The sequence below is a fragment of the Pseudophryne corroboree genome, chromosome 8, assembly GCF_028390025.1.
Source record: "Pseudophryne corroboree isolate aPseCor3 chromosome 8, aPseCor3.hap2, whole genome shotgun sequence".
NCBI classification, from domain to species: domain Eukaryota; kingdom Metazoa; phylum Chordata; class Amphibia; order Anura; family Myobatrachidae; genus Pseudophryne; species Pseudophryne corroboree.
In genome coordinates this window covers 146316880-146342659 of record NC_086451.1, presented here as the reverse complement: position 1 = coordinate 146342659, position 25780 = coordinate 146316880, and positions in this window count along the sequence as shown.

The window sequence follows — 25780 nt, the reverse complement described above, 5'->3', positions numbered from 1 at the left end:
CAGCAGCCTCCCTTGTGCGTAACTCTTTAATAAAACAATAAAATAAAAACTCCTAGGAGCACTAGCTGTGACCGGCTCCACTGGGCACATTTTCTAAACTGAGTCTGGTAGGAGGGGCATAGAGGGAGGAGCCAGGCCACACTATTAAACTCTTAAAGTGCCCATGGCTCCGAAGGGACCCATCTATACCCCATGGTACTAATATGGACCCCAGCATCCTCTAGGACTCAAGCAAAACTGTGTTATCATCTCAGGATCTGGTTCAGGATGGTTTGTGTGCAAATTGTTTTAGCTTTCATCAGGGGTTAATGAAAAATACAGGGCAGATTCAGGTGCAGATGGATCCACCTTGGGCTATGTTTGCACAGACTTTATCCAGTATAGGTGAATGGATAATTCCTTCAACTCCTGTACCAGGGATGTTACATTATTATCCCTTACATGCAGCTCCCCACATATGGTGTATCACTTCCAGCAGCAGCTACTCAAAAAGAAACAAGCTGATAAACCAGTGGTAAGTAAAATTTCACCTTCACAGGCTACACATGATTCAGATGAGGATTAATCGGAAGATGAAAGCTCAATTAATTCTACTTCGGCATACGAAGAGGAGGAGGAAGGTCTCAGCTCAGTGGATATAGCAGAGTTAATTAAAGCTATTAAAGCCATTCTATCCTTAGAGGATTCAGCAGAGCCTGTGTTAAAAACAAATGCACCTGTGTTTAAATGTCCCAAAACAGTTAAGAATGAGTTTCCAGGGTCAGATCAGCTGACGGAAATTATGGAAGAGGCTTGGGCTACGCCCAATAAGTTTAGAATTCCTAAGAAATAGAATTGCAATTATGTTCCAGCTGGGGATTGTAAGTAGAACAGATATGTAAGGCAGCCACATGGTCTTCCATTAACACATTCATTAGACATTATGCCTTGCCTCTCATGATGCTGAATTTGGGCGAAGGATTCTCCTGTCCAATCAGGAGCGTCGCCACCACTAAATTGCTTCGGGAAATCCCATTGTTATCCTGTGGATAACCTGTGGAGCCTGCCGGAGAAATATACGTTATGGTAAGAACTTAGTTGATAATGGTATTTCCCCTAAGTCCACAGGATCCACAGGGATCTCACCCCGACGCACCTGATTTGAGGATCCTTTTACTCACTAACCTCTTCCTTCTTGTACGGAAGGGTGTGCATGTGTGTTCTTACCGCCTGATTAGGGCCATCTATGATGCTCCTCCTGCCTTAATCTTTGGAATACAACTGATTTGCCTAAGCAAGGAGGCGGGGATATATGGACAGGCCCATTGTATGCAGGGAGGCTGGAAAAGCTGAATAAGAGGGGTTCAAGACCCTATGTAGGGGTGCAGTCTCCACTTATGGGATCCACATCATCCTGTATATCATTAGTATCTGACAGTAGTGCAGGTAAAGTACATTTTTGTGCACCTGTAGTAGACAGGGGGATGTTTAGCAGCTACATTTGCCACGGCTTGTTGCAGTTCCTGAGTTTTATTGGCATTTGCAGTGAGTTGAGATGACATATCAGACATCATAGTTTTGATAGCCCCCAGCCAGGAGGGCTCTGGACTCTCCCCCACATTGTCATCAGCATTTTGTGATGACCGACTACACTGTTCACATGATATTGATTCAGATGAGATACGGGAGAATCTAGCATTACATACACTGCATAACTTCTGTTTTACCATTGTGAAGAAGAAAAACCAGTGCAAAACACATACAACACAGCCTGAAATACAATACAAGCCTGCCCTATTGCATGTGAGAAGAGACACAGGAGAGAGGACACCAGCGCACCCAACGCTGCAGTGAGGCTGTCAGCATTTTACATATAAATAACCAACAGTGAGACTATCTTATAAAAATTCCCTCAGAGGAATGAGATTTGTGCACAATATAGTGGCTCTCCCCCTCTAAACCCGGTACCAGTGATCCAGCGTATGAAAGTTATGGAGGAGCTGTATGAGGCTGCTGCTGCTTATGCAGAGGAAGGTGCCAAAATGCCACTGAGCTTGCTCTGATGTAGCTCCGCCCCCCGTAATGGCCCTGGAGCTACTGTGTAATATTTATACTCGCCACATCTCCCTGTGTGTTTGTAGCCTCACATAAATGCTTGGTATAAGAATATTTAGCCAGTGTCACGCAGGGGCTACAGCAGGTTCCCCCAGGAGGGACCCGTACTCCTCACCCAGGCTTCTGCCACACAGTGACCTGGGGTACCCCCCTAGCGGGGTCCCTGGTGTGTACTCACCACCAATTATCACCTTCAGGAAGCATTAAGTGTGTGGCATGCTGCGACAGCCAAGGCGCCATGCCCCGCTGAACGAACAGCCCCTCAGGATGGTGGTCCTGTAGCGGGGAAGCAGCTCTGCACCTAAAGAGGCCCCTTCCACGGCGCAGGTATGCCCAAACAGCATACCGAAAGAAAAGGAGATTTATTGTAAGAACTTACCTTTGTTAAATCTCTGTGAGGTACACTGGGTTCCACAGGGAATAACATCGGGGTGTAGAGTTGGATCTTGATCTGAGGCACCAACAGGCTAAAAGCTTTGACTGTTCCCAAGATGCACAGCGCCGCCTCCTCCTCAACCCCACCTCTGTGCATAGGAGCTCAGTTTTGTTAACCAGTCCAATGCAGTAGCAGGTAAAAGACGACAACCGCGACAGGAGAAGGTACCAGTGGCTAATGCCATACAAACCCAAAGAAGCTAAGTGTGTCAGGGTGGGTGCCCTGTGGAACCCAGTGTACCTTTCAGAAACAGATTCTTACCATAAATTTCCTATTCTGCAGCAGGGTACACTGGGGTTCCACAGGGACCAACATCAGGGATGTCCTAAAGCAGTTCCTCATGGGAGGGGATGCACTGTAGCGGGCACAAGCACCCGGTGTCCAAAGGAAGCATCCTGGGAGGCGGAAGTATTGAAGGAATGGAACCTCATGAACGTGTTCACTGAGGACCACGTAGCCGCCTTGCACAATTGTTCAAGGGTCGCACCACGGTGGGCCGCCCAAGAAGGTCCAACAGTCCGAGTAGCATAGGCTTTGATGGTAGCAGGAGCTGGAAGACCAGCCTGTACATAAGCATGTGCAATCACCATTCTAATCCATCTGGCCAAGGTCTGCTTATTAGCAGGCCAGCCACATTTGTGAAAACCAAAAAGTTCAAAGAGGGAATCAGATCTCCTAAGAGAAGCTTATTTCACATAAATACGGAGAGCCCGAACCACATCCAAAGACCACTCTTTGGAGGATAAACCTGGAGAGGTAAATGCTGGAATCACAATTTCCTGGTTAAGGTGGAAAGACGACACCACCTTAGGCAAATAACCAGGACGAGTTCTAAGAACCGCCCGGTCACGGTGAAAAATCAGAAAGGGAGACCTACAGGACAAGGCACCCAAGTCTGAAACCTTCTAGCAGAGGCAATAGCCAGCAAGAACAAGTCCTTAAGAGTAAGCCACTTAAGGTCCACAGACTCAAGAGGTTCAAATGGAGACTCTTGTAAAGTGTCCAGAACAACCAACGAGCCACAGGCGGGACATAGGGAGGTTGAATCCATAAAACACCCTGAGTGAATGTATGAACATCAGGCAGAGTCGCAATATTTCCATGAAACCATGTCGACAAGGAAGAAATATGAACCTTGAGGGAGGCCAGACGAAGGCCTAAGTCAAGGCCCTGTTGCAGGAAAGTCAAAAGCTTGGCAGTACTGAACTTATATGCGTCATAATGGATAGTCACACACCAGGCGAAGTAGGAATTCCAGACCCTATGATAAATCCAAGCAGACGCTGGTTTAGGGGCCTTCAACATGGTCTGAACGACCGCCTCAGAAAAACCTTTGGCCCTCAGTACAGAAGGTTCAAGAGTCACGCTCTCAAAGCCAGCCTGGCCAAATCCTGGTAGAGACAACGGCCCTGAACGAGGAGGTCTGGGCATTGCGGAAGTAGAAGAGGACGCTCTATCGAGAGATCCTGCAGGTCTGAGAACCAATGCCGTCTAGGCCATGCTGGAGCGATTAGAAGTAGTAATCCTCCTTCTTGTTTGAACTTCCTTATCACCCTGGGCAGAAGTGACACCAGAGGGAACACGTACGGCAGCCAAAAGTTCCATGGAATTGCCAGTGCGTTAACGAACGCTGCTTGAGGATCCCTTGTCCTTGCTCCGAAGACCAGAACCTTGTGATTGTGTCAATATGCCATCAGGTCTACATCTGGTAGTCCCCACTTATCCACTAGGAGTTGAAAGACTTCTGGATGAAGGCTCCACTCTCCGGCGTGTACGTCCTGACGACTGAGGAAGTCCGCTTCCCACTTGAGGACTCCCGGAATGAACACTGCCAACATGGATTTTAGACACTTCCATCATTGCCATGCAGCTTCGAGTGCCGCCTTGATGATTTATGTATGCCACAGTGGTGGCGTTGTACAACTGTACTTGAACCGGCCTGTTCTGTACTAAAGGCAGGGCTAGTTCAACACAGTGAAAACTGCCCGCAATTCCAGAATGTTTATCAGGAGGAGAGATTCCTCCATGGTCCACCGACCCTGAAGAGTGTTGCAGACAGGCATCCGTCATCAGAAGGACCCAGTTGGAGATCCAGAAGGGACGTCCTCTGCTCAGTTGCTGGTCCTCTAGCCACCAGCTCAGTGACAAGCGGACCTCCGGAGTCAAGGAGATCATGTGAGCCCTGATCCGGTGAGGCAGGCCGTCCCACTTGGAGAGTATCAACTGCTGAATAGGGCGTGAATAAAATTGAGCGTACTCTACTATGTCGAAAGCCGACACCATGAGGCCTAGTACTTGTATCACAGAGTGTACTGACACACGTGGGTGAGAGAGGAAGCATCTTATCTTGTCCTGAAGTTTCAGGACCTTATCCGGAAACAAAAACAACCTCTGGTTGTGGGTGTCCAATATTGCTCCTAGGTGCACCATGCTCTGAGCAGGGACCAGGGAAGATTTCTTCCCGTTGATGAGCCACCCTGGGGCTTGCAGGAATTGGACCGTCAGTTACAGATGACGGAGGAGAACCTCTGGAGAATTTGCCAGGATCAACAAGTCACCCAGATACGGCAGGATCCTGATACCCCGACGGTGGAGTAGAGCCGTCATGACCTTGGTGAAAATTCTTGGAGCCGTGGTCAGACCGAAAGGTAAGTCCTGAAACTGAAAGTGTAGGTTGCCAATAGTAAACCACAGGTATTGCGGATGCGCACTGCAATAGGTGCTTATAAACTGTCTTAAAGTAAACCGATGGACAATAAGTCAGTTCCGCAGTTTCCCCAATGTTACGCTGTTTACACTTTATTCCTGGCTACGGGCGTACCTATGCGTAGTGCCACTTAGCGTACCTTTTGAGCGTTGTGGCGCTCTCATAATACCGTGGTGAATATATATATGGCTACAGCAATATAACACACTTAAACCTTAGTATAGTGTCGGAAGCATCCCTGACGCTTCGCCAGATTAACAAAATAACTTAGTGGAGACAGAGGGATAAATTTGGATTAAAGGTCCAAACCCAATAACCATATATATATTAGTCCCTAGCAGACACAAGGGGATAATGCTACACTGTAGCAACATAATACAATTCAAAGATCCAATAATACGTACAATAATGTACAACACAGGGGAAATAAATGCAAGTAAAATTAGCAATACAACTATACCAATACAGTAGTAACAGTTACCGTCATACATACGCTAGTTTCCCTGGTGCAGGCAGCCAGTCATCAGAGCAGAGTGTGTGTGAGAGTGTATGTGTGTGTGGTTGTGTGAAAGTGTGTGATAGTTCCGAGATAGGCGAGTTTTCTACCTAGGCCAGGAGTGTGCTCTTTTATACAATAGTTCAAACGGTAGTACAATAGGGAATGTATGCTCTTCTTCCATTGGTCCGGGGGTGGGGCATATCCAGTACACTGGGGATCATTGGTCGGCTCAACCGGTGGGCAATGACTAATCCTGAGATGTGATTACTGTTTGTTTACAGCCGTGTTCCTGCCCCAAGACCAGTCAAACACACCACATTATCTTACCGTAATATACATGAATCCGGCATTGCTAATAACTTGTTGCCGAAATATGTGGCAATATTCTCGCAACCACCGAATTACAATTTGATCCCACACACGGTATTCTTACACGGTGTTCTTGATATTTAATGTAACAATACCTATAATATAGAAATATATATATATATAGTTTCCTGCTATTACAATTACGTTATGTATATATATATATATATATATATATATATATATATATATACACATATACATATATAAAAACTGTGGGTTAGAGGTGTTTAAAACTATGGGGGGTAATTCCAAGTTGATCGCAGCAGGATTTTTGTTAGCAGTTGGGCAAAACCATGTGCACTGCAGGGGAGGCAGATTTAACATGTGCAGAGAGAGTTAGATTTGGGTGGGGTGTGTTCAATCTGCAACCTAATTTGCAGTGTAAAAATAAAGCAGCCAGTATTTACCCTGCACAGAAACAAAATAACCCACCCAAATCTAACTCTTTCTGCACATGTTATATCTGCCTCCCCTGCAGTGCATATGGTTTTGCCTAACTGCTAACAAAAATCCTGCTGCGATCAACTTGGAATTACCCCCTATGTGTAGGAGAATATAAATGTTATACATTTGACATATCATACATCAATGTCTGGTCTGTACGATATTGAGTGTCAACTTTTAGTGGTCTTGAAAGGTATTAAGCAAACAATGGTCTGGCTTGTGTTTCTGTACATTATATTGTGTTCTTGTTTGTTCTGACCTCTAGTGTAACAATGACAGTCTAGTATCTATTGACTCAATATACAACTCTCAAACAATTGGGGCAAACAACGGTATTTACACATTCCCTCAGTCCAAGGTCTATCTTCCATGCAAACAAATGCTGTTTGGACAAAGCAATCTGATACTGTATGTTTTAGGACACTATAGGAATTCATATTTCTGGCTGTAATACATTTGATTGTGTGTATAAAATTATTTGCTATTTTTTGACAATATATTTAACAAATGCATCTTCTACGGTAATGCACACAGTAATGTGCCATTATGGTCATTCGCACCCTACCGTATCGACGCATGCATCGTAGATACATCCATTAATAAATGCAATAGCATATTCTAAATATAGAAATATGTAATTTGACTTAACCAAGGTACTGTATATGCAGGTACGCATCCTGTATGTCCAGGGATACCATATAGTCCTTGGGCTCCAAAGCCAGAACAATAGAGCGAAGTGTTTCTATACGGAATTTGGAAACTTTCACATATTTGTTCAAAGACTTGAGGTTAAGAATGGGCCGAGAGGACCCATTCAGTTTCGGGACTAGGAACAGCGTGGAATAGTACCCCCTGACTCTCTGTGCCAGAGGTACCAGTACTATAACTCCTGTATCCAGGAGGGATTGTACCACCAAATGGAGAGTTTTTGCTTCTACCTGATCAAAGGGATGTTTCTTGAGCAAAACCGGCGAGGGGGGCGTTTCTTGAAAGAGATGGCATATCCGTTAGCAACGACTTCCCTTACCCGGGCGTCTGAAGTGGTCTGTAACCATGCCTGAGCAAACCGTAGAAGTCGGCCTCCCATCCTGGGATCCCCCAGGGGGAGGCCCGCCCTGTCCCGTCATGCAGCAGGCTTGTCTGTTTTGAAAGTAGGCTGACTGGTAGCCCAGGCACGTTTTGGTTTGGGCTTAGAGGTTTTGGAAGTGTGAGCCTGTTTCGGGTACGCCTGACCCTTAGCTTTACCTGGAGGTCGAAAGGAAAGGAAGTACTCTTAGCCTTCGGGGCTGAAGGAGTAGTACTAGGCAGACATGCAGTCTTAGCAGTCGTTAAGTCAGTGACAATCTTGTTGATATTTCCCCCAAAAAGAATGTTTCCCTTAAAAAGGATTACCTCCAAGGTCTTTTTAGAGTCCAGATCTACCGACCAGGACCGCAACCAGAGGATCCGGCGAGCCAGAATAGACGTAGTAGACGCTTTGACCGCCAGGATACCTGCATCAGATGCCGCCTCCTGAATATAATGAGCATTATCAGGAAAATCAAATGGTAGTTCCGCTTCAACTTCCTGAACCCAGGCCTCAATAGCTTTAGCAGCCCAAGAGGCCTCTATAGTGGTCCTATGAACAGCTCCAGCCAGAGTGTAAATGTACTTCAAGCAACCCTCCACACACTTATCCGTCGGTTCCTTCAGCGAGGTGACGGTAGTGACAGGCAGAGCAGAGGACATCACCAGACGCGCGACTTGTGAATCCACCGGCGGATTTTTACTCAACTCTGCAGCGAGGGGATAACGAGCTAGCATCTTTTTAGACAGGGATAATTTCTTTCCTGGATTTTAACAGGATTCCTCACGAGTTTCATCCAAGTGGTCAGAATGAGGTAAAAATAATTTAGTAACCTTCTGACGTTTAAACTTATCTGGTTTCTTAGAGGTAGCTGGAGGCTCGTCATCCTCGATTTGAAGAATCAGCCTGATAGCCTCCAAGAGGTCAGGAACATCCACTTGTGTCAGATTCCCCATCAGAAGCATCTACATCAGTGTCTGAAGGGTCAGTGTAAGCGCCACCTTCATCGGATGAGGTATCTGAAACGTGTGGATTGTGAGGAAGTAATGGCCCGTTTAGATGACCCCTTGGTCTTAGGCGGGCGAGAGTCAGGATTTTGCTTAGCTAGACTGATTTAATTGCTGTAACTGAGAGGACAGAGTATCTGTCCATGGCGGAATAACTGTAGGGACAATATATGTCTGTAAGGGCAAAGGAGGTCCCATAGGGGGCGCAAGTCTAGTTACTAGCGTAGTCAGTAAATTAGAGAAAGCAGCCCAAGGTGGGTCTTGATTTGCCCCCGTTGCTGCAGACTGACCATGGGGTATAGAAACCCCAGTACCTGAACCCTCAGCTGCATGTTTTCCTTCCAGTAATCTGTGGCATCAGCACTGCAATGTGCAGGTTCAGCCATAGATTGACCACCCTGTTTAGCAGACATTGTATGCAAGCATAACCTTAGGGCGTAATAGTACAATATAAGCAGACAAATTACCTGACAAAAATAAACGTTATGGTAAGAACTTACCGTTGATAACGTGATTTCTCTTATGTCCACAGGTATCCACAGGATAACATTGGGATATTGTCGAGCGACAGCGAAAATGGCACCAACACGGTCACGAGCTTTCTGGCCTCCCAGGATGCATTGGGGCCTCCACTATATAGTCCCGCCCACTGACTCAGTCAGATCAGTTCTTTCCACAGCGATTATAGGCAGGAACATTAGGTACAAGAAGGAAGAGGTTTTTAGTGTTTGTCTAGATCCTCAAATCAGATGCGTCCGGGTGGGATCCCTGTGGACATAAGAGAAATCACGTTATCAACGGTAAGTTCTTACCATAACGTTTATTTCTCTGGCTGGGTCCACAGGATTATCCACAGGATAACATTGGGATTCCCAAAGCCATTTTAGTGGTGGGGACGCTCCTGATTGCACAGGAGGACCTTTCGCCCGAAGTCTGCGTCATGAGAGGCAAAAGTATCCAAGGCATAATGTCTGATGAATGTGTTTATGGAAGACCATGTGGCTGCCTTACATATCTGTTCTGCTGATGCACCCTGTTGTGCTGCCCAAGAAGGACCTACCTTACGTGTAGAGTGTGCAGAGACATTAGCCGGAATACTGAGATCTGCATGAGAATAAGCTTCAGATATTACCACTCGGAGCCATCTCGCCAGCGTCTGTTTACTAGCAGGCCAACCTCTCCTATGGAATCCGTAGAGGATGAAGAGGGAATCTGTTTTCCTGATGGCACTAGTACGATCTATATAGATTTTTAAAGACCGGACCACGTCCAGTGACGCTTCTCCCGCAGATAGTCCCGATACCTGAAAAGCTGGGACTACAATCTCTTCATTCAGGTGAAACTTTGACACCACCTTTGGAAGATAACTAGATCTCGTTCTGAGAACTGCTCTGTCTGGAAAAAAAAAAACTTAGGAAAGGAGACTTACATGATAATGCTCCTAAATCTGACACTCTTCTGGCTGACGCCATTGCCAGTAAAAAAAGAACTTTAATCGTTAACCACTTAAGATCCGCTCTCTCAAGTGGTTCAAACAAAGGACCCTGGAGAAATTTAAGAACTAAATTCAAATCCCAGGGAGCTGCAGGAGGAACAAATGGAGGTTGAATATGTACTACTCCTTGGAAAAACGTACGTACATCCTGTAGGTCAGCAATCTTCTGCTGAAACCATACAGTCAACGCTGAGACTTGCACCCTCAAGGAAGCAACCTTCAACCCCTTATCCAATCCTGCCTGCAGAAAATCCAAAATTCTAGCTACTTTAAAGGCTCTTGGATTGTCATTTTTTCCAGAACACCAATGAATATAGGCTTGCCATATTCTATGATATACACGGGCCGAAGAAGGCTTTCTTGCTCTAAGCATGGTTTGGATTACTTGCTTTGAAAATCCTTTAGCCTCTAAGATAGAGGTTTCAACAGCCACGCCGTCAAAGACAGGCGATCCAGATGGCTGTGACAACAAGGACCCTGCATTAACAGATCTGGACGTTGAGGGAGCAGTATCGGTGCTTCCACGGACATTCTCCACAGATCTGTGTACCAATGCCTTCTTGGCCAAGCTGGAGCTATTAGAATGATTGCTCCTTTTGCCTGTTTAATCTTTCTCACTACTCTGGGTAACAGAGATATTGGAGGGAACAGATATGCCAGCTGAAACCTCCATTCTACTGACAGTGCGTCTACCAGGACTGCTCCTGGGTCCCTTGTGCTTGATCCGTACCTCGGAACCTTGTTGTTTAGACGAGACGCCATAAGGTCTATCTCCGGTAGACCCCATCTGTTCACCAGTGTCTGAAACACTTCTGGGTGTAGTGCCCATTCGGTTTCCTGAATGGTGTGCCGACTGAGAAAATCCGCTTCCCAATTTAGTACACCCGGGACAAATACTGCTGACAATGCTGGGAGATGGAGTTCTGCCCACTTTAGAATGGGAGTTACTTCCTCCATCAGACTCTTGCTGTGAGTCCCTCCTTGATGATTTAGGTATGCTACTGCCGTCGCATTGTCTGAGCGGATCTGGACTGGTCTTCCTTGTAGATTGTCCTTTGCCTGAACTAGGGCCAAGTAAATGGCTCTTATTTCTAACAGATTTATCGGCAGGCGACTTTCCCTTGCGGTCCATTTTCCCTGGAACCATAGGCTTCCGAGTACCGCCCCCCAACCTTGCAGGCTGGCATCTGTCGTCAGGACTTGCCACTCTTTTATCCAAAAGGGTCTCCCCTTGTTTAAATGGTCTGTCTGTAGCCACCATGCTAGAGACCTTTTTACATTTACTGGAATCTTTATCATCTGCTTCTTTATTGTTTGATGATTTCCGTTCCATTTTGTCAAAATGAGATGCTGCAATGGTCTGGAGTGGAATTGCGCATATTCCACCATATCGAACGTTGATACCATCAGACCCAACAGTCGCATTGCTGCATGGACTGACATTGTCTGGGCTTGCAACGCTTCCTGAGCCATGACCTGCACCTTGACTATTTTCTTCTCTGGTAAGATAACTCTCTGTAGGTCTGAATCCAATATGGCTCCCAAATGAACCATCCGCTGTGATGGATTCAGGGACGACTTCTCCCAATTTATGAGCCACCCGTGTCTCTGTAAACAAACTATCGTCTGTTGGAGATGGCTCAACAGTAAATCTTGCGACTGTGCTAAGATTAATAGGTCGTCTAGGTATGGGAATATCCTTATCCCTTGTTTGCGCAGACAAGCTGCCATAACCACCATGATCTTGGTAAACACCCTGGGTGCTGTAGCTAGCCCGAAGGGCAGAGCTTGGAACTGGAAGTGTTCCTTGAGGATGGCAAACCTGAGGTAACACTGATGTGATAGTGCTATAGGCACATGTAGGTAAGCATCCCGCACATCCAGAGATACCATATAGTCTCCCGGTTCCATAGCCAACATTATGGAGCGTAACGTCTCCATGTGGAACTTCGGGATCCATATGTAATTGTTCAACATCTTCAGATTTAGAATTGGTCGATATGACCCATTTGGTTTCTGGATTAGAAACAGATTGGAGTAATACCCCTGTCCCTTTTGTGATGGAGGTACTGGGACAATCACACCTGACTGCAGTAATTTTTGGACTGCTTCTTGCAGGACATTGGCCTTCGACTCTATACGAGACGGGCTGGTGCAAAAAAATCTTTGGAGGAGGCTGCCTCCTGAATGGGAACCCATACCCCTGAGATACTACCTTCTGCACCCAGGCATCTGTTGTTGACTGTTGCCATGTGTGTGCAAATTGCAGGAGTCGGCCCCCAACCCTGGAATCCTCCAGGCGGAGGCCCGTCTCTTCAGGCTGAGGGCTTTTGTTCAGGTTTGGAAGCTGGCTTTTTGCTAGCCCACTGCTTCCTACCCCTGGATTTAAACTGGGGTTGTTTAGGCTCCTCTTTACCTTTCGCTTTGCTTTGCCAGCGAAATGAGCAAAATTTTAAACCCTTGGACTTAGGGTTGTAGGTAGCCGGAAATCTGACCTTCTTCGATTCAGCCTCTGACTCTAGGATATCCGATAAAGGTTTTCCAAATAATATATTACCCACGAAAGGCAATGCTTCCAATTCCTTCTTGGACTCCGCATCTGCCTTCCAGGTCCGTAGCCAGACTGCTCTGCGAGCGACTACTGCCAGGGCTGAAGCTTTAGAAGCAACAGTGCCTACATCAATGGCTGCTTCTTCTAAATACTGGGCAGATTGTCTTAAACGGCAAAGACGATCCTCTTGCTCCCTAGTAGGAGAGGGGATGTCATTCTCTAGTTCCTCTATCCATTCGCCCACATTGCCTTTGCTACCCAGGCCGAAGCCATAGCAGGTCTTACCACTGCACCCACAAGAGAAAAAATATTTTTCAATAGGCTCTCTACCCTCCTGTCTGTGACATCATTCAAAGAGGTAGATGACAGTGGCAAAGCAGATTTGTGCACTAGTCGCAGAACATGTGCATCTACTTTTGGAGGAACTTCTCTCTTCGAACAATCTCCAGCAGGAAATGGATAATAAGAATCCCATCTCCTAGGAATCTTATACTTTTTACCGGGCGCTGCCCAAGACTCATCCATCATTTCCGTCAACTCCTCTGACGCTGGAAATTCAGCTTTCACTGACTTTGTTCGTTTGAATACAGGTGCTTTTGCTTTTAACGCTGTCTTGGCTGGTTCTTCCAGAGAAAGCACAGCCTTTACTGCATTAATGAGTTCAGCTACATCATCTGAACTAAAGCTCTGCGACTGATCATCATACGGAGTTGAATCTATTGTTTCCGCATCATCATCCGATGTATCCTCTTGTGTAGTCTGCCATACAGATGTATCTGTCTTAGTCTTACCTACCCCTTGGTTGCTTGTAGAGGCTACTGGAACCAAACCATAGGAAGGGAGCTGCATGTATGGGTTCATAGTGTAACCTAACCCTTGAGGTGGTGCTACTGGAGCTAACCTGTCCGTTATTGAAGACAGAGTCTTTGCGAACATATTCCATGGTGGCTCTACTGGAGGTTGAACTAACTCCTGTTTTTTACTTCGCTGAAAAGCGAAACAGTTTGCACACAAACCCTCATAAGTGACCAATTGAATCATATCAATTACCCCTGACTTACAAGATAAGCATGTTAGGGCTGTAGGAGTGCTTGCAAATTCTCCTCATCACTTTTGCCGCTCACAGACATCTTTTCTGATATTGACTACACAATTTTGTGACTGAACCACACCCTATAATCAGTATATAGAGGTGAAATCAATCTGACCACAGTGCACCTGATTTGAGGGTCAAAACAGGACTGACATTACACAGAAAAGTCAGCACACATACTAGCAGTCAGTCACATGTTAAAGCATTAGACATTGTCATATGAGAATACAACCTCCATAATAACTTATACATAAGTAGGAAAATTGTACTTCTGTTTAACTGGTTCTTTTTCAACATAACATGCAGAAAACACAGTAATATACAGGTCTCATATGCAATAGGTACTAAAAATTAACAGTGCACACTAAGAAGTAGAAGGAATTTTTAGTACTGTATACCCTGCCTCCAGGGAGCGGGATACAGGGAGACTCACCACACTTCCATATCCAAGCAAAGACGCTCGAAAGACGCTGAGTGGATTCAGACGCTACTGGAGTACACTGCCGCTCTTGGTAACTGATAACGGACACGGACGCTCACCAACGGACACGGACGCTGAGCGACTCCACGTGCATGCAGACACTAAAGGCCTGCGACTCGGTCTGGGCGGGTTTATATCCAGTGTACACAACCGCAGCGTCTAAGCTGCGACCGAGTACCCTCGTGGTAGCGTCTGAGCCGGAAGTGAGGTCATTCAGTTCATGAAACGAGAGACCCGCGGGAACTGGCCATAAACTCGGAGGAGGGACGGCCAGGAGAGCGTCTGAAACCCCCTGTTGACTTAAACTCCCAGGATCGCGGCCTCACCTAGTCCTGGCACCTATGATCCCCGGAGCGTAGCGCTGTCACACTCGAGATGTTCGGCGCATCAACACGCTGTTTGTAGTCTCCACCAAATCAGCGTAGCTGTGTCCTGACCCCTCTAGTAAGAGGAAGTCCATATACTCACTGTCTCCCCATGCTCCGGCCACAGCCTGGTAACGTCTGCTGGACCTGCTAGAACATCCGACACAGACGCCCGTCGAGACAGCACTGTACCGCGAAGGTAAGCGTTGTTGCGACCCGGTGGGGAGTTGTTGGAGCGACTCTTTCTAATACACGTTTAAGACGCTGTTAAGAGAAGTCGCTCAAACCAAAACAGTAAGTCTATAAAAATAAAGTAATGAAAACTTGAGGCTGCTTTCACAGCAGCCCTGTGACCATGCGGCTTCCTGCCGCACCAAGCAAAAAACTGATCTGACTAAGTCAGTGGGCGGGACTATATAGTGGAGGCCCCAATGCATCCTGGGAGGCCAGAAAGCTCGTGACCGTGTTGGTGCCATTTTCGCTGTCGCTCGACAATATCCCAATGTTATCCTGTGGATAATCCTGTGGACCCAGCCAGAGAAACCACCTGTATAGTGTGACTGCAAAGCAGAGCACAAACTGAGGATTTAAGAGGTATGTGGTGACTGTAAAACACACAGAAAAATACCAAAGTAGTATATCCTGTGAAACACTATATTATATGAGGACCCTGACGCACTTTGCCCCCCTCAGGGTACAGAATATAGGGATAGCAATGTGTGAGATACACAAAATAGAGATCACACAGCAGCTATTGGCACACACTCAGTCACATATATAATGCAGAAATTACTACATACAATAAAACTGCACTGGACTAGCCATACTAAGTGCAAACTGTACCACTCAGTAAAGCTATATAGATATATACTGTAGATATAACAATGCACAGTAAAGACTGGATGTATATCACAGGATACTTGTACTAAATATCCCTGTAGTAATGCACCTGTTCTTAACTAACACTGTCTAAAGGACATGTAGAATACTTAAATGTCCTGTAAATGCACAGCGCTGATGATGCAGGCGGCTTTACAGAGGAGACATTACCCAGCAGTCCCAGAATCAGCTCAGCATGTGTGTAATCGCGTCCAAACGCTGACAGGGAGTGAGGGAGACAGAGAGATGCAGCTCCACGGCTGGAACATTAGCAGTAAATGGCGCTCGGGGCTGGGCCACAGGTCAGAGCCTTATCCCCTTGATGGACTTCACCACCGTGTACTGTGGGCCTTAGCAAAACGGATTATGAGGTAATCCGACCTGTGCCCTTGCCCTAGTGGGGTCCTTGTACGGCCACAGTGTCTACGCCAGCATGTGCGGTCCGACTCCTAAAGACCACGCCGGATCGCGACTTCCAGTGGGTCCCGCCTGGGGGACCCTCTTACCTCCTCCCTTGATGTGGCCACACGATCCCGGAGAGCAGCGGCAAGTGTGTGTGTCCTAGTGGAAACTGGAGCCCTCCGCTGTATGTGTACCCGGCAACCAGGGCGAGGGAGTATACAGCGCCGCCGGGGGGAGTCTTCTGTCCCTTGAAGTCTTCTGAAAAGGTCTTTTCAGGACTGTCCAGTGAGAGACAGATATTCAGCTCCAGGGCGGGAACATTTGCAGTAAATGGCGCCTGGGGCTGGGGGAGGGGCTACAGGTCAGAGCCTTATCCCCTTGCTGGACTTGACCACCGGGTACTGCGGGGCCTATTAAAGAGGATTATGAGGTAATCCGACCTGCACGGCCAGTCTCCTAGAGACCGCAGCGGATCACTGTTTTCAGCGGGTCCCGCCTGGGGGACCCTCTTACCTCCCTCCCTGTAATGCATCCACACGATCCTGGAGAGCAGCAGCGAGTGTGTGCCTGAAGAGAAACCGGAGCCCTCGCTGTAAGTACCCGGCAACCAGGGCGCGGGAGTATATAGCGCCGGTGGGGGAGCCGCAGCACGATGTGTCAGACTGACATAGCACTTTTAAGTGCCTGTGCTGCGGCCCTTGAAGTCTTCTGTCTTCTAAAAAAAGCTCTTTTCAGAGATGCCTAGCACAGCCCTCCCTGTTAGCTGCCTGTACTGCAGACACCAACTTACAAACTGAGCTCCTGTGCACGGAGGCGGGGTTATAGAGGAGGTGGAGCTGTGCATCTTGGGAACAGTCAAAGCTTTGAGCCTGTTGGTGCCTCGGATCAAGATAGATAGGTATAGAGGGGAGGAGCCAGCACACCCAGTTGAAGAAATTTAAAGTGCACTGGCTCCTTTTGACCCGTCTATACCCCATCGTACTAATCTTATCAAACTCATATGCATTAGGCACTTATCCAACTATTCGTACTCAAAAGGTAGATAGAGACTTGGGCGGTCATTCCGAGTTGATCGCTAGTTGCAGTTGATCGCAGTGCAGCGATCAGGCTAAAAATTGGCATTTCTGCGCATGTAATGCGCACGCGCGACGTACGGGTACAAAGGCCTTTTGTGGTTTTGCACAGGTTCTAGCGACGTTTTCATTCGCACTGGCGGACGCAAGAAGATTGACAGGAAAGGGGCGTTTCAGGGTGTCAACTGACCGTTTTCAGGGACTGCTTAGAAAAATGCAGGCGTGCCAGGGAAAACGCAGACGTGGTTGGGCGAACGCTGGGCGGGTATCAAAAGCCAACCCTCCAACATTAGAATCAACACACATGAAGAGTAAGTTCAGGGCTTTTGTTTTGCACAAAAATAGGATTTTGATACCTACCGGTAAATCCTTTTCTCCTAGTCCATAGAGGATGCTGGGGTCCACTTCATGACCATGGGGTATAGACTGTTCCGCAGGAGCCATGGGCACTTTAAGACTTTTCAAAGGGTGTGAACTGGCTCCTCCCTCTATGCCCCTCCTCCAGACCTAAGTTATAGGAACTGTGCCCAGGAAGACGGACATTTCGAGGAAAGGATTTACTTTAATACTAATGGTGAGATGCATACCAGCTCACACCTCAACCATGCCGCACAACATGGCATTCAACATTACACACGCCAACAGGCATGAACCAAGTACAGCCACATGCTGAAACTAATATAACACATGTGTAATTCCAATAAACCAAACTGCAGGTATAGTACGCACTGGGAAGGGCGCCCAGCATCCTCTACGGACTAGGAGAAAAGAATTTACCGGTAGGTATCAAAATCCTATTTTCTCATACCTCCTAGAGGATGATGGGGTCCACTTCATGACCATGGGGTTTATACCAAAGCTTCAGTACGGGCGGGAGAGTGCGGATGACTCTGCAGCACCGATTGACCGAACTTGAGGTCCTCAGCGGCCAAGGTGTCAAACTTGTAGAACTTTGCAAATGTGTTTCACCCTGACCAAGTAGCTGCTAGGCAAAGTTGCAATGCCGAGACCCCCCGGGCAGCCGTCCAGGATGAGCCCACCTTCCTAGTAGAATGGGCCTTCACAGACTTAGGCAACGGCAATCCAGCCGTAGAATGAGCATGCTGAATTGTTTCTCTGATCCAGCGCGCAAAAGTGTCTGCTTGGAAGCAGGACACCCAATTTTGTTGGGAGCATACAGGACAAACAGAGCCTCTGTTTTCCGTATCCTAGCAGTTCTAGCGACAAATCTTCAAAGCCCTAACCACATCTAGAGACTGAGTCAGTGAATGTGTCCGTAACCACTGGCACCACAATAGGTTGGTTTATGATGGAAAGAAGAAACCACCTTAGGAAGACAATGTTGGCGAGTTCTCAACTCTGCCCTATCTTCATGGAAGATCAGGTAAGGGCTCTTGTGAGACAAGGCCCACAATTCAGACACCCGCCTTGCGGATGCCAAAGCCAAAAGCATCACCACTTTCAAAGTGAGAAACTTCAACTATCTCTTGTAGAGGTTCAAACCAATCCGATTGAAGAAACTGCAACACCACATTAAGGTCCCATGGTGCCACTGGAGGCACAAATGGAGGCTGGATGTGCAGAACCCCTTTCACGAAGGTCTGAACTTCTGGAAGAGAGGCCAATTGTCTTTGGAAAAAAAATTGACAAGGCCAAAATATACCGTTATGGTAAGAACTTACCGTTGATAACGGGATTTCTCCTATGTCCACAGGTTTCCACAGGATAACATTGGGATATGCCGGAGCGACAGCGGAAATGGAAACCCACAGTCAATCACAAGGTTTCTGGCCTCCCAGGATGCATCAGGGCTTCTCCATATAATCCCGCCTACTGACTCTGTGAAATCAGTTATTTCCACAGCAATTAGGCAGGAGCATCAGGAAGTAACCTATTCAGGCAATAAGAACACACATGCACACCCTTCCATGCAAGAGGGAAGAGGTTTAGTGATTGTAAAGATCCTCAAATCTGGTACGTCAGGGTGGGACCCCTGTGGATACCTGTGGACATAGGAGAAACCCCGTTATCAACGGTAAGTTCTTACCATAACGGTATATTTCTCCGGCTGGATCCACAGGTTATCCACAGGATAACATTGGGATTCCCAAAGCCAGTTTTAGTGGTGGGGACGCTCCCGATTAGACAGAAGAACCTTTCGCCCGAATTCAGCGTCATGAGAGGCAAAAGTATCCATGGCATAATGTCTAATGAAAGTGTTAATGGAAGACCATGTGGCTTCCTTACAAATCTGTTCTGCTGAAGCACCATGTTGTGCTGCCCATGAAGGACCTACCTTACGTGTAGAGTGAGCAGAGACATTAGCCGCAGTAGGGAGATCAGCACGAGAATAAGCTTCTGTAATTGTCATCCGGAGCCATCTTGCCAGCGTCTGTTTACTAGCAGGCCATCCTCTTCTATGAAATCCGTAGAGGATGAAGAGAGAATCTGTTTTTCTGATGGCACTAGTACGATCTACTGTATGTAGATTCTTAATGCTCGGACCACATCCAGCGACGCTTCTCCCGCAGAAAGTCCCGATACCTGAAAAGCTGGGACTACAATCTCTTCATCAAATTGTAAAGCGCAACGGAATTTGCTGCGCTATATAAGAAACTGTTAATAAATAAATAAATAAATTAAGGTGAAACTTTGAAACCACATTCGGAAGATAACCAGATCTAGTTCTGAGAACTGCCTTATCTGGAAAAAACTTAGGAAAGGAGACTTACACGACAGTGCTCCTAAATCTGACACTCTTCTAGCTGACACCATTGCCAGTAGAAAGAGCACCTTAGCCGTCTACCATTTAAGATCTGCTCTCTTAAGTGGTTCAAACGGAGGTCCCTGAAGGATTTTAAGAACCAGATTCAAATCCCAGGGAGCTGCAGGAGGAACAAATGCAGGTTGAATGTGTACAACTCCCTGAAAGTACGTACATCCTGTAAGTCGGCAATCTTTCTCTGAAACCATACAGTTAATGCTGATACTTGAACCCTCAAGGAAGCTACTTTCAACCCCTTATCCAATCCTGCTTGAAGAAAATCCAAAATCCTGGATACTTTAAAAGATCTTGGATTCAAACTTTTTTCACTACACCAATGAATATAGGCTTGCCATATTCGATGATAAATACGAGCTGAAGGTGGTTTTCTTGCTCTAAGCATAGTTTGAATTACTGGTTTTGAAAATCCTCTATCTTCTAGGATAGAGGTTTCAACAGCCACGCCGTCAAAGACAGACGATCCAGATGGCTGTGACAAGGACCCTGCATTAGCAGATCTGGACGTTGAGGGAGCAATATTGGTGCTTCCATGGACATCCTTAGTAGATCTGTGTACCAATGCCTTCTTGGCCAAGCTGGAGCTATTAGAATTATGGCTCCCTTTGCTTGCTTTATTTTTCTCACTACCCTGGGTAACAGGGAGAGTGGAAGAAACAGATATGCCAGATGAAACTTCCAATTCACTGACAGTGCGTCTACAAGGATCGCTCCAGGATCCTTTGTTCTTGATCCGTATAATGGAACTTTGTTGTTCAGACGAGATGCCATGATATCTATCTCTGGCAGACCCCATCTGTTTACTATGGTCTGAAACATTTCTGGATGTACTGCCCATTCGGTTTCCTGAATAGGGTGTCGACTGAGAAAAACTGCTTCCCAGTTCAGTACTCCTGGAACAAACACTGCTGACAATGCTGGAAGATGGAGCTCTGCCCACCTTAGTAAGTGAGTTACTTCCTCCATCAATCTTTTGCTGTGAGTTCCTCCCTGATGATTAAGGTACGCTACCGCTGTTGCATTGTCTGAGCGGATCTGGACTGGTCTTCCTTGCAACTAGAGCCATATAAATGTCCCTTATTTCCAACAGATTTAATGGCAGGCGACTTTCTCTTATGGTCCATTTTCCTTGGAACCAAAGGCTTTCGAGCACCGCTCCCCAGCCCTGAAGACTGGCATCTGTTGTCAGGACTTGCCATTCCTTTATCCAAAAGGGTCTCCCCTTGTTTAAATGGTCCCTCTGTAGCCACCAAGCTAGAGACCTTTTTACGTTTACCGGAAACTATCATCTGTCTTTTTATTGTCTGATGATTTCCGTTCCATTTGGTCAGAATAAGGTGCTGTAGAGGTCTGAAGTGGAATTGTGCATATTCCACCATGTCGAAGGTTGACACCATCAGACCCAACAGTCACATTGCTGCACTGACTGACATTGTCTGAGTGTGCAACAACTCCTGAATCATGACCTGCACTTTGGCTATCTTTTTCTCTGGTAAGAAAACCCTCTGTAGACCTGAATCCAATATGGCCCCCAAATGAACCATCCGCTGTGACGGATTCAGAGACTACTTTTCCCAGTTTATGAGCCACCCATGTCTTTGTAGACAAACTACTGTCTGTTGAAGATGGCTCAAAGTAATTCCTGCGAATGTGCTAGGATTAAAAGGTCGTTGAGGTATGGAAATATTCTTATCCCCTGCTTGCGGAGATAAGCTGCCATAACCACCATAATTTTGGTAAACACCCTGGGTGCTGTTGCAAGCCCGAAGGGCAAGGCTTGGAACTGAAAATGTTGCTGGAGTATGGCAAACCTGAGGTAACATTGATGAGACCTTGCTATAGGCACATGTAGGTAAGCATCCTGTATATCCAGAGATACCATGTAATCTCCCGGTTCCATAGCCAACACTATAGAGCATAACGTCTCCATGTGGAACCTTGGAATCAAAATGTATTTGTTTAACATTTTGAGATTGAGAATTGGTCAGAATTACCCATTTGGCTTCTGAATCAAAAATAGATCGGAGTAAAAATCCTGTCCCCATTGTGATGGGGGTACCGGGATAATCACACGAGACTGAAGCAATTTCTGAAATGCTTCTTGCAGGGCATTGGCCTTCGACTCTATACGAGATGGGCTGGTGCAAAAAAACCTTTGAGGAGGCTGCCTCCTGAATGGGAACCCATAACCGAGAGATACCACCTTCTGCACCCAAGCATCTGTCGTCGACTGTTGCCATATGTGTGCAAAATGAAGGAGTTGGCCCCCAACCCTGGAATCCTCCAGGTGGAGGCCCGTCGGCTGATGGCTTCTGTTCAGGCTTGGAAGCTGGCTTTCTACTAGCCCATTGCTTCCTACCCCTGGCTGATCTATTGAACTGGGGTTGCTTAGACTCCTCTTTAGCTTTTGCTTTGCCATCGGAATGGCCGAAATTTTGAACCCCTAGTCTTAGGGTTATAACTAGCCAGAAATCTGACTTTTTTGGATTCAGCATCCGATTCTAGAATATCTGACAACTGTTTCCCAAACAATACATTACCAATGAAAGGCAATGCTTCCAGAGCTTTCTTGGATTCTGCATCTGCTTTCCAAGTGCGTAGCCAAACTGCTCTACGAGCGGCTACTGTCAAGGCTGATGCTTTAGAAGCAATCGTACCCATATCAATTGCTGCTTCTTCAAATATTGCACAGCTGGTCTTATACGGCCTAGATAAGACTTCTGCTCCCTGGTAGGAGGGGAGAGGCCATTCTCTAGTTCCTTCCCCATTCTACCATTGCCCTTGCCATCCAGGCTAAAGCCATAGCATGCCTTGTCACTGCCCCGGAAAGAGAATTTTTTTTAAGAAACTATCTACTCTTCTATCTGTGATATCATTTAGTGAAGTAGACGGCAATGGTAAAATAGATTTACGCACAAGTTGAACAACATGTGCATCTACTCTAGGAGGAACTTCTCTTTTTGAACAGTCCGCAGCTGGAAAGGGATAGTAAGAATCCCTAAAACAGTTAACAAAGCTGCTCCAGGCCAGGCTTGAACTCACAACCTTTACAATTGCTCAACAGATACTTTCTTATAAGTACCACGCAATGCCATTGCATCACTGGAGCACTGTTTAAATACAGGTGCCTTAGAGTGACACTGCTTTGGCTGATTTTTCCAGAGACAATAGCCTTCATGCATCAATAAGGTCAGCTATATCTGATCATCATATGGGGTATTTGAATTCATCTTGTGTAGTCTGTAACATAGATGTATCTACCCTGGTTTTAATAGGCTGGCTATTTGTAAAAGCTGCTGAAACCATAAGGAGGGAGCTGCATGTATGGGATAATAGTGTAACCTATTCCCGGGGGTGGAACTGCAGGTGCTAATCTGCCAGCAATTGTAGACAAGGTCTGTGCGACCACACCCCTCTTGCAGGGCGTTGCCCCTCATAAGTAAGATACTAGTCTATTCCATGCAAAAACAGTATACCAGATAAGCATGTTAAGGGTGTAGGGGCCCTGATAAAGTATCTTGTCACTTTTGCCGCTCACAGACAAGGTAAATAATCCATTTTTACAAATACTACTCTCTTTTGTGACTGAAAATCACTTATATACACTGATCAAAAAAAATAAAGGCAACACTTAAACAACACAATGTAACTCCAAGTCAATCACACTTCTGTGAAATCAAACTGTCCACTTAGGAAGCAACACTGATTGACATTCAATTTCACATGCTGTTGTGCAAATGGAATAGACAACAGGTGGAAATTATAGGCAATTAGCAAGACACCCCCAATAAAGGAGTTGTTCTGCAGGTGGTGACCACAGACCACTTCTCAGCTCCCATGCTTTCTGGCTGATGTTTTGGTCACTTTTGAAAGCTGGCGGTGCTTTCACTCTTGTGGTAGCATGAGACGGAGTCCACAACCCACACATGTGGCTCAGGTAGTGCAGCTCATCTGGGATGGCACATCTATGCGAGCTGTGGCAAGGTTTGCGGTGTCTGTCAGCGTAGTATCCAGAGCATGGAGGCGCTACCAGGAGACAGGCCAGTACATCAGGAGACGTGGAGGAGGCCGTAGGAGGGCAACAACCCAGCAGGACCGCTACCTCTGCCTTTGTGCAAGGAGGAACAGGAGCACTGCCAGAGCCCTGCAAAATGACCTCCAGCAAGCCACAAATGTGCATGTGTCTACTCAAATGATCAGAAACAGACTCCATGAGGGTGGTATGAGGGCCCGACGTCCACAGGTGGGGGTTGTGCTTACAGCCCAACACCGTGCAGGACGTTTGGCATTTGCCAGAGAACACTAAGATTGGCAAATTCGCCACTGGCGCCCTGTGCTCTTCACAGATAAAAGCAGGTTCTCACTGAGCACATGTGACAGTCTGGAGACGCCAAGGAGAACGTTCTGCTACCTGCAACATCCTCCAGCATGACCAGTTTGGCAGTGGGTCAGTAATGGTGTGGGGTGGCATTTCTTTGGGGGGGCCGCACAGCCCTCCATGTGCTCGCCAGAGGTAGCCTGACTGCCATTAGGTACCGAGATGAGATCCTCAGACCCCTTGTGAGACCATATGCTGGTGCGGTTGGCCCTGGGTTCCTCCTAATGCAATACATTGCTAGACCTCATGTGGCTGAAGTGTGACAGCAGTTCCTGCAAGACGAAGGCATTGATGCTATGGATTGGCCCGCCCGTTCCCCAGACCTGAATCCAATTGAGCACATCTGGGACATCATGTCTCGCTCCATCCACCAACGCCACATTGCACCACAGACTGTCCAGGAGTTGGCGGATGCTTTAGTCCAGATCAGGGAGATCACTCAGGAGACCATCCACCACCTCATCAGGAGTATGCCCAGGCATTGTAGGGAGGTCAGACAGGCACGTGGAGGCCACACACACTACTGAGCCTCATTTTGACTTGTTTTAAGGACATTACATCAAAGTTGGATCAGCTTGTAGTGTGTTTTTCCACTTTAATTTTGAGTGTGACTCCAAATCCAGACCTCCATGGGTTAATAAATTTGATTTCCATTGATAATTTGTGTGTGATTTTGTTGTCAGCACATTCAACTATGTAAAGAAGAAAGTATTTAATAAGAATATTTCATTCATTCAGATCTAGGATGTGTTGTTTAAGTGTTCCCTTTATTTTTTTGAGCAGTGTAGATATAGAACGGATATCAATCTGACCACAACCCGTGTACCTGACAGACATATAAAAGTCATCACACATACTAGCAGTCAGTCACATGTTAAAATATTAGACATTGTCATATGAGAATACAATCAACCATAAAAATTACTTACAAGTAAATGGGACAATTGTATTTCTGTTTAACCAGTTTTTTCAGACATATCATGCAATGTACAGGCCTCATATGCAACATGTGCCAAAAATTAACAATTCACACTAACAAGTAGAGATAATTTTTAGTACTGTATAACCCATTTCTCCATAGAGTGGGATACAGGGAGACTCACCACACTTCCATTTCCATCAATACGCTCGCAAGACGCTGAGTGGATTCAGACGCTACTAGTGTACACTGCCGCTCTTGATGACTGATTAGAGACACAGACGCTCTTTAATGGATACAGACGCTCATTGACCGATAAGTGTATGCAGATGCTCCTGTCTGCGACCGGGTCTAGGCGGAAAGTCTAGTGTACACCACCGCAGCGTCTAAGCTGCGACCAAGAACCCTTGTGGTAGCATCTGAGCCGGAAGTGAGGTCATAAGTTCATGGACGGGAGACGCACGGAAACTGGTCATGAACTTGGGGGAGGGGTGGCCAGGAGAGCGTCTAACTCCCCCCGTTGACTTAAACTCTAAGGATCGCGGCCTCACCTAGTCCTGGCGCCTATAATCCCTAAAGCATAGCGCTGTTGCACTTAAGAGTGGCGGCGCATCAACCACTGTTTGTAGTCTCCTCCAAAACAGTGAAGCTGTGTCCGGACCCCCTAGTATGAGGAAACCGATTGACTTACCTTCTCCCCATGCTCTGGCCACAGCCTGGTTACGTCTGCTGGACCTGCT